Raw genomic sequence first — 8,357 nt, forward strand, 5'->3', positions numbered from 1 at the left:
TGTGTTCTACTATGGTGCTTTTAGTGTCTCCGTATTCTGCAGCACGCGACATAGCTTTGCAGACGATAAGTACAACCGTTTCAGGGAAGAGGGGCCAATGTGACAATCTGGGTTTAAGTCGATTCGATAACAAATGACGAAAACGGACGGATTTCTCAGGTTTTTACTACATATGAACACTTTTCACATTCTCCCATGCAACTCGGCTGCTAGTCCTCCTTTTATGCAGAATCTTAAGGTCCTAGCTCATGTCCAAGGCACCAAAGAATGGTAAAAAGTCAATAATCGAACCTATGTCTTGAATTGTACTACACTTAACTGGATATTACTTCAACTTAGGAGCTTCATCTGTGTTATACAATGGTGATTTTAGTGTCTCCGCATACCGCAGCACGCGACATAGCTTTGCAGACGATAAGTACAACCGTTTCAGAGAGAAGAGCGGCAAATGTGACGATCTGGCTTTAAGTAGATTCGATAACAAATGACGAAAGCGGACCGATTTCTCAGGTTTTTACTACATATGAACACTTTTCATATTCTCCCGTGCAACTCGGCTGCTAGTCCTCCTGTCGTGCAGAATCTTAAGGTCCTAGCTCATGTCCAAGGCACCAAAGCCAACTAAAAAGTCCATAATCAATACCTAAAACTTGAATTGTACTACTTCTTACTGGCTATTACATCAACTTAGAAGCTTCATCTGTGTTCTACTATGGTGCTCTTAGTGTCTCCGCATACCGCAGCACGCGACATAGCTTTGCAGACGATAAGTACAACTGTTTCAGAGAGAAGAGCGGCCAATGTGACGATCTTGCTTTAAGTCGATTCGATAACAAATGACGAAAACGGACGGATTTCTCAGGTTTTTACTACATATGAACACTTTTCGCATTCTCCCATGAAACTCGGCTGTTAGTCCTCCTTTCATGCAGAATCTTAAGGTCCTAGCCCATGTCCAAGGCACCAAAGCCAGCTAAAAAGTCAAAAATCGATACCTAAAACGTAAATTGTACTACTTCTTACTGGCTATTACATCAACTTAGAAGCTTCATCTATGTTCTACTATGGTGCTTTTAGTGTCTCCGCATACCGCAGCACGCGACATAGCTTTGCAGACGATAAGTACAACCGTTTCAGAGAAGAGGGGCCAATGTGACGATCTGGCTTTAAGTCGATTCGATAACAAATGACGAAAACGGACGGGTTTCTTTAGGTTTTTCCTACATATGAACACTTTTCACATTCTCCCGTGCAACTCGACTGCTAGTCCTCCTTTCATGCAGAATCTTAAGGTCCTATCTCATATCCAAGGCACCAAAGCCAGCTAAAAATCAATAATCGATACCTAAAACTTGAATTGTACTACTTCCTGCATGCTATTACATCAACTTAGAAGCTTCATCAGTGTTCTACTATGGTGCTATTAGTGTCTCCGCATACCGCAGCACGCGACATAGCTTTGCAGACGATAAGTACAACCGTTTCAGAGAGAAGAGCGGTCAATGTGACGACCTGGCTTTAAGTCGATTCGATAACAAATGACGAAAACGGACGGATTTCTCAGGTTTTTACTACATATGAACACTTATCACATTCTCCCATGCAACTCGGCTGCTAGTCCTCCTTTCATGCAGAATCTTAAGGTCCTAGCTCATGTCCAAGGCACCAAAATATGGTAAAAAGTCAATAAGCGAACCTAAGTCTTGAATTGTACTACATTAACTGGATATTACTTCAACTTAGAAGCTTCATCTGTGTTCTACAATGCTGATTTAAGTGTCTCCGCATACCGCAGCACGCGACATAGCTTTGCAGACGATAAGTACATCCGTTTCAGAGAGAAGAGCGGCCAATGTGACGATCTGGCTTTAAGTCGATTCGATAACAAATGACGAAAACGGACGGATTTCTCTGGTTTTTACTACATATGAACACATTTCACATACTCCCGTGCAACGCGGCTGCTAGTCCTCCTTTCATGCAGAATCTTAAGCTCCTAGCTCATGTCCAAGGCACCAAAGCCAGCTAAATAGTCAATAATCGATACCTAAATCTTGAACTGTACTACTTCTTACTAGCTATTACATGCACTTAGAAGCTTCATCTGTGTTCAACTATGGTGCTTTTAGTGTCTCCGTATACCGCAGCACGCGACATAGCTTTGCAGACGATAAGTACTACCGTTTCAGAGAGAAGAGCGGCAAATGTGACGATCTGGCTTTAAGTCGATTCGATAACAAATGACGAAAACGGACGGATTTCTCTGGTTTTTACTACATATGAACACTTTTCACATACTCCCGTGCAACGCGGCTGCTAGTCCTCCTTTCATGCAGAATCGTAAGCTCCTAGCTCATGTACAAAGGCGCAAAAGCCAGACAAATAGTCAATAATCGATAACTAAAACTTGAACTGCACTACTTCTTACTGGCTATTACATCAACTTAGAAGCTTCATCTGTGTTCATTTATGGTGCTTTTAGTGTCTCCGCATACCGCAGCACGCGACATAGCATTGCAGACGATAAGTACAACCGTTTCAGAGAGAAGAACGGCCAATGTGACGATCTGGCTTTAAGTCGATTCGATAACAAATGACGAAAACGAATGGATTTCTCAGGTTTTTACTACATATGAACACTTTTAACATTTTCCCGTGCAACTCGGCTGCTAGTCCTCCTTTCATGCAGAATCTTAAGGTCCTACATCATGTCCATGGCTCCAAAGCCAGGTAAAAAGTCAAAAATCGATTCCTAAAACGTAAATTGTACTACTTCTTACTGGCTATTACATCAACTTAGAAGCTTCATCTATGTTCTACTATGGTGCTTTTAGTGACTCCGCATACCGCAGCACGCGACATAGCTTTGCAGACGATAAGTACAGCCGTTTCAGACAGAACTGCGGTCAATGTGACGATCTGGATTTAAAACGATTCTGTAACAAATGATGAAAACGGACGGATTTCTCAGGTTTTTACTACATATGAACACTTTTCACATTTTCCCGTGCAACTCGGCTGCTAGTTCTCCTTTCATGCAGAATCTTAAGGTCCTTGCTCATGTTCAAGGCACCAAAGCCGGCTAAAAAGTCAATAATCGATACCTAAAACTTGAATTGTACTACTTCTTACTTGCTATTAAATCAAGTTAGAAGCTTCATCTGTGTTCTACTATGGTGCTTTTAGTGTCTCCACATACCGGAGCACCCGACATACCTTTGCAGACGATAAGTACAACCGTTTCAGAGAGAAGACCGGCCAATGTGACGATCTGGCTTTAAGTCGATTCGATAACAAATGACGAAAACAGACGGGTTTCTCAGGTTTTTACTACATATGAACACTTTTCGCATTCACCCGTGCAATTCGGCTGCTAGTCCTCCTTTCATGCAGAATCTTAAGGTCCTAGCTCATGTCCAATGTACCAAAGCCAGCTAAAAAGTCAATAATCGATACCTAAAACTTGAATTGTACTCCTTCTTACTTGCTATTACATCAACTTAGAAGCTTCATGTGTGTTCTACTATGGTGCTTTTAGTGTCTCCGCATACTGCAGCACGCGACATAGCTTTGCAGACGATAAGTACAACCGTTTCAGAGAGAAGAGCGGCCAATGTGACGATCTGGCTTTAAGTCGGTTCGATAACAAATGACGAAAACGGACGGATTTCTCAGGTTTTTACTACATATGAACACTTTTCACATACTCCCGTGCAACGCGGCTGCTAGTTCTCTTTTCATGCAGAATCTTAAGGTCCTAGCTCATGTCCAAGGCACCAAAGCCAGCAAAATAGTCAGTGATCGATACCTAAAACTTGAATTTTACTACTTCTTACTGGCTATTACATCAACTTAGAAGCTTCATCTGTGTTCTACTATGGTGCATTTAGTGTCTCCGCATACCGCATCACGCGACATAGCTTTGCAGACGATAAGTACAATGTGACGATCTGGCTTCAAGTTGATTCGATAACAAATGACGAAAACTGACGGATTTCTCACTTTTTTACTACATATGAACACTTTTCACAATACTCCCGTGCAACGCGGCTGCTAGTCCTCTTTCATGCAGAATCTTAAGGTCCTACCTCATGTCCAAGGCTCCAAAGCCAGCTAAAAAGTCAAAAATCGATACCTAAAACGTAAATTGTACTACTTCTTACTGGCTATTACATCAACTTAGAAGCTTCATCTGTGTTCTACTATGGTGCATTTAGTGTCTCCGTATGCCGCAGCACGCGACAAAGCTTTGCAGACGATAAGTACAACCGTTTCAGAGAAGAGGGGCCAATGTGACAATCTGGGTTTAAGTCGATTCGATAACAAATGACGAGAACGGACGGATTTCTCAGGTTTTTACTACATATGAACACTTTTCACATTCTCCCATGCAACTCTCCTGGTAGTCCTCCTTTCATGCAGAATCTTAAGTTCCTAGCTCATGTCCAAGGCACCAAAGAATGGTAAAAAGTCAATAATCGAACCTAAGTCTTGAATTGTACTACGTTTAACTGGATATTACTTCAACTTAGAAGCTTCATCTGTGTTCTACAATGCTGATTTAAGTGTCTCCGCATACCGCAGCACGCGACATAGCTTTGCAGACGATAAGTACAACCGTTTCAGAGAGAAGAGCGGCCAATGTGACGATCTGGCTTTAAGTCGATTCGATAACAAATGACGAAAACGGACGGATTTCTCTGGTTTTTACTACATATGAACACTTTTCACATACCCCTGGGCAACGCGGCTGCTAGTCCTCCTTTCATGCAGAATCGTAAGCTCCTAGCTCATGTACAAAGGCACAAAAGCCAGCAAAATAGTCAATAATCGATAACTAAAACTTGAACTGTACTACTTCTTACTGGCTATTACATCAACTTAGAAGCTTCATCTGTGTTCTATTATGGTGCTTTTAGTGTCTCCGTATACCGCAGTACGCGACATAGCTTTGCAGACGATAAGTACAACCGTTTGAGAGGAGAGGGGCCAATATGTCAATCTGGGTTTAAGTCGATTCGATAACAAATGACGAAAACGGACGGATTTCTCAGGTTTTTACTACATATGAACACTTTTCACATTCTCCCATGCAACTCGGCTGCTAGTCCTCCTTTCATGCAGAATCTTAAGGTCCTAGCTCATGTACAAAGGCACAAAAGCCAGCTAAAATGTCATTAATCTATACCTAAAACTTGAATTGTACTTACTGGCTATTACATCAACTTAGAAGCTTCATCCTTGTTCATTTATGGTGCTTTTAGTGTCTCCGCATACCGCAGCACGCGACATAGCTTTGCAGACGATAAGTACAACCGTTTCAGAGAGAAGAGCGGATAATGTGACGATCTGGCTTTAAGTCGATTCGATAACAAATGACGAAAACGAACGGATTTCTCAGGTTTTTACTACATATGAACACTTTTAACATTCTCCCTTGCAACTCGGCTGCTAGTCCTCCTTTCATGCAGAATCTTAAGGTCCTACATCATGTCCATGGCTCCAAAGCAAGCTAAAAAGTCAAAAATCGATTCCTAAAACGTAAATTGTACTACTTCTTACTGGCTATTACATCAACTTAGAAGCTTCATCTATGTTCTACTATGGTGCTTTTAGTGTCTCCGCATACCGCAGCACGCGACGTAGCTTTGCAGACGATAAGTACAGCCGTTTCAGACAGAACTGCGGCTAATGTGACGATCTGGATTTAAGTCGATTCTGTAACAAATGATGAAAACGGACGGATTTCTCAGGTTTTTACTACATATGAATACTTTTCACATTTTCCCGTGCAACTCGGCTCCTAGTCCTCCTTTCATGCGGAATCTTAAGGTCCTAGCTCATGTTCAAGGCACCAAAGCCGGCTAAAAAGTCAATAATCGATACCTAAAACTTGAATTGTACTACTTCTTACTTGCTATTAAATCAACTTAGAAGCTTCATCTGTGTTCTACTATGGTGCTTTTAGTGTCTCCACATACCGCAGCACTCGACATACCTTTGCAGACGATAAGTACAACCGTTTCAGAGAGAAGACCGGCCAATGTGACGATCTGGCTTTAAGTCGATTCGATAACAAATGACGAAAACGGACGGGTTTCTCAGGTTTTTACTACATATGAACACTTTTCACATACTCCCGTGAAACGCGGCTGCTAGTCCTCCTTTCATGCATAATCTTAAGCTCCTAGCTCATGTCCAAGGCACAAAAGCCAGCAAAATAGTCAATAATCGATACCTAAAACTTGAACTGTACTACTTCTTACTGGCTATTACATCAACTTAGAAGCCTCATCTGTGTTCCACTATGGTGCTTTTAGTGTCTCCGCATACCGCAGCACGCGACATAGCTTTGCAGACGATAAGTACTACCGTTTTAGAGAGAAGAGCGGCCAATGTGACGATCTGGCTTTAAGTCGATTCGATAACAAATGACGAAAACGGACGGATTTCTCAGGTTTTTACTACATATGAACACTTTTCACATACTCCCGTGCAACGCGGCTGCTAGTTCTCCTTTCATGCAGAATCTTAAGGTCCTAGCTGATGTCCAAGGCACCAAAGCCAGCAAAAAGTCCATAATCGATACCTAAAACTTGAATTCTACTACTTCTTACTGGCTATTACATCAACTTAGAAGCTTAATCTGTGTTCTACTATGGTGCTTTTAGTGTCTCCGCATACCGCAGCACGCGACATAGCTTTGCAGACGATAAGTACAACCGTTTCAGAGAGAAGAGCGGCCAATGTGACATTCTGGCTTTAAGTCGATTCGATAATAAATTACGTATACGGACAGATTTCTCAGGATTTTACTACACATGAACACTTTTCGCATTCTCCCGTTCAACTTGGCTGCTAGTCCTCTTTTCATGCAGAATCTTAAGGTCCTAGCTCATGTCCAAGGCATCAAAGCCAGCTAAAAAGTCAATAATCGATACTTAAAACTTGAATTGTACTACACCTTACTGGCTATTACATCAACTTAGAAGCTTAATCTGTGTTCTACTATGGTGCTTTTAGTGTCTCCGCATACCGCAGCACGCGACATAGCTTTGCAGACGATAAGTACAACCGTTTCAGAGAGAAGAGCGGCCAATGTGACGCGCTGCTTGAAGTCGATTCGATAATAAATTACGAAAACGGACGGATTCCTCACGTTTTTACTTCATATGAATACTTTTCACATTCTCCCTTGCAACTCGGCTTCTAGTCCTCCTTTCATGCAGAATCTTAAGGACATAGCTCATGACCAAGGCACCAAAGCCAGCTAAAAAGTCAATAATCGATACCTAAAACTTGAATTGTACTACTTCTTACTGGCTATTACATCAACTTAGAAGCTTCATCTGTGTTCCACTATGGTGATTTTAGTGTCTCCGCATACCGCAGCACGCGACATAGCTTTGCAGACGATAAGTACAACCGTTTCAGAGAGGAGAACGACCAATGTGACGATCTGGCTTTGAGTCGATTCGATAACAAATGACGAAAATGGACGGATTTCTCAGGTTTTTACTACATATGAACACTTTTCACATACTCCCGTGCAACGCGGCTGCTAGTCCTCCTTTCATGCAGAATCTTAAGGTCCTAGCTCATGTCCAAGGCACAAAAGCCAGCTAAAAAGTCAATAATCGATACCTAAAACTTGAGTTGTACTACTTCTCACTGGCTATCACATCAACTTAGATGCTTCATCTGTGTTCTACTATGGTGCTTTTAGTGTCTCCGCATACTGCAGCACGCTACATAGCTTTGCAGACGATACGTACAACCGTTTCAGAGAAAAGAGGGGCCAATGTGACGATCTGGCTTTAAGTCGATTCGATAACAAATGACGAAAACGGACGGATTTCTCAGGTTTTTACTACATATGAACACTTTTCACATTCTCCCATGCAACCCGGCTGCTAGTCCTCCTTTCATGCAGAATCGTAAGGTCCTAGCTCATGTCCAAGGCACCAAAGCCAGCTAAAAAGTCAATATTCGATACCTAAATCTTGAATTGTACTACTCCTTACTGGCTATTACATCAACTTAGAAGCTTAATCTGTGTTCTACTATGGTGCTTTTAGTGTCTCCGCATACCGCAGCACCGGACATAGCTTTGCAGACGATAAGTACAACCGTCTCAGAGAGAAGAGCGGCCAATGTGACGCACTGCTTTAAGTCGATTCGATAATAAATTACGAAAACGGACGGATTTCTCAGGTTTTTACTACGCATGAACACTTTTCGCATCCTCCCGTGCAACTCGGCTGCTAGTCCTCCTTCCATGCAAAATCTTAAGGTCCTAGCTCATGTCCAAGGCACCAAAGCCAGCTAAAAAGTCAATATTCGACACCTAAAACTTG

Source organism: Schistocerca gregaria, unplaced genomic scaffold, assembly GCF_023897955.1.
Source record: "Schistocerca gregaria isolate iqSchGreg1 unplaced genomic scaffold, iqSchGreg1.2 ptg000397l, whole genome shotgun sequence".
NCBI classification, from domain to species: domain Eukaryota; kingdom Metazoa; phylum Arthropoda; class Insecta; order Orthoptera; family Acrididae; genus Schistocerca; species Schistocerca gregaria.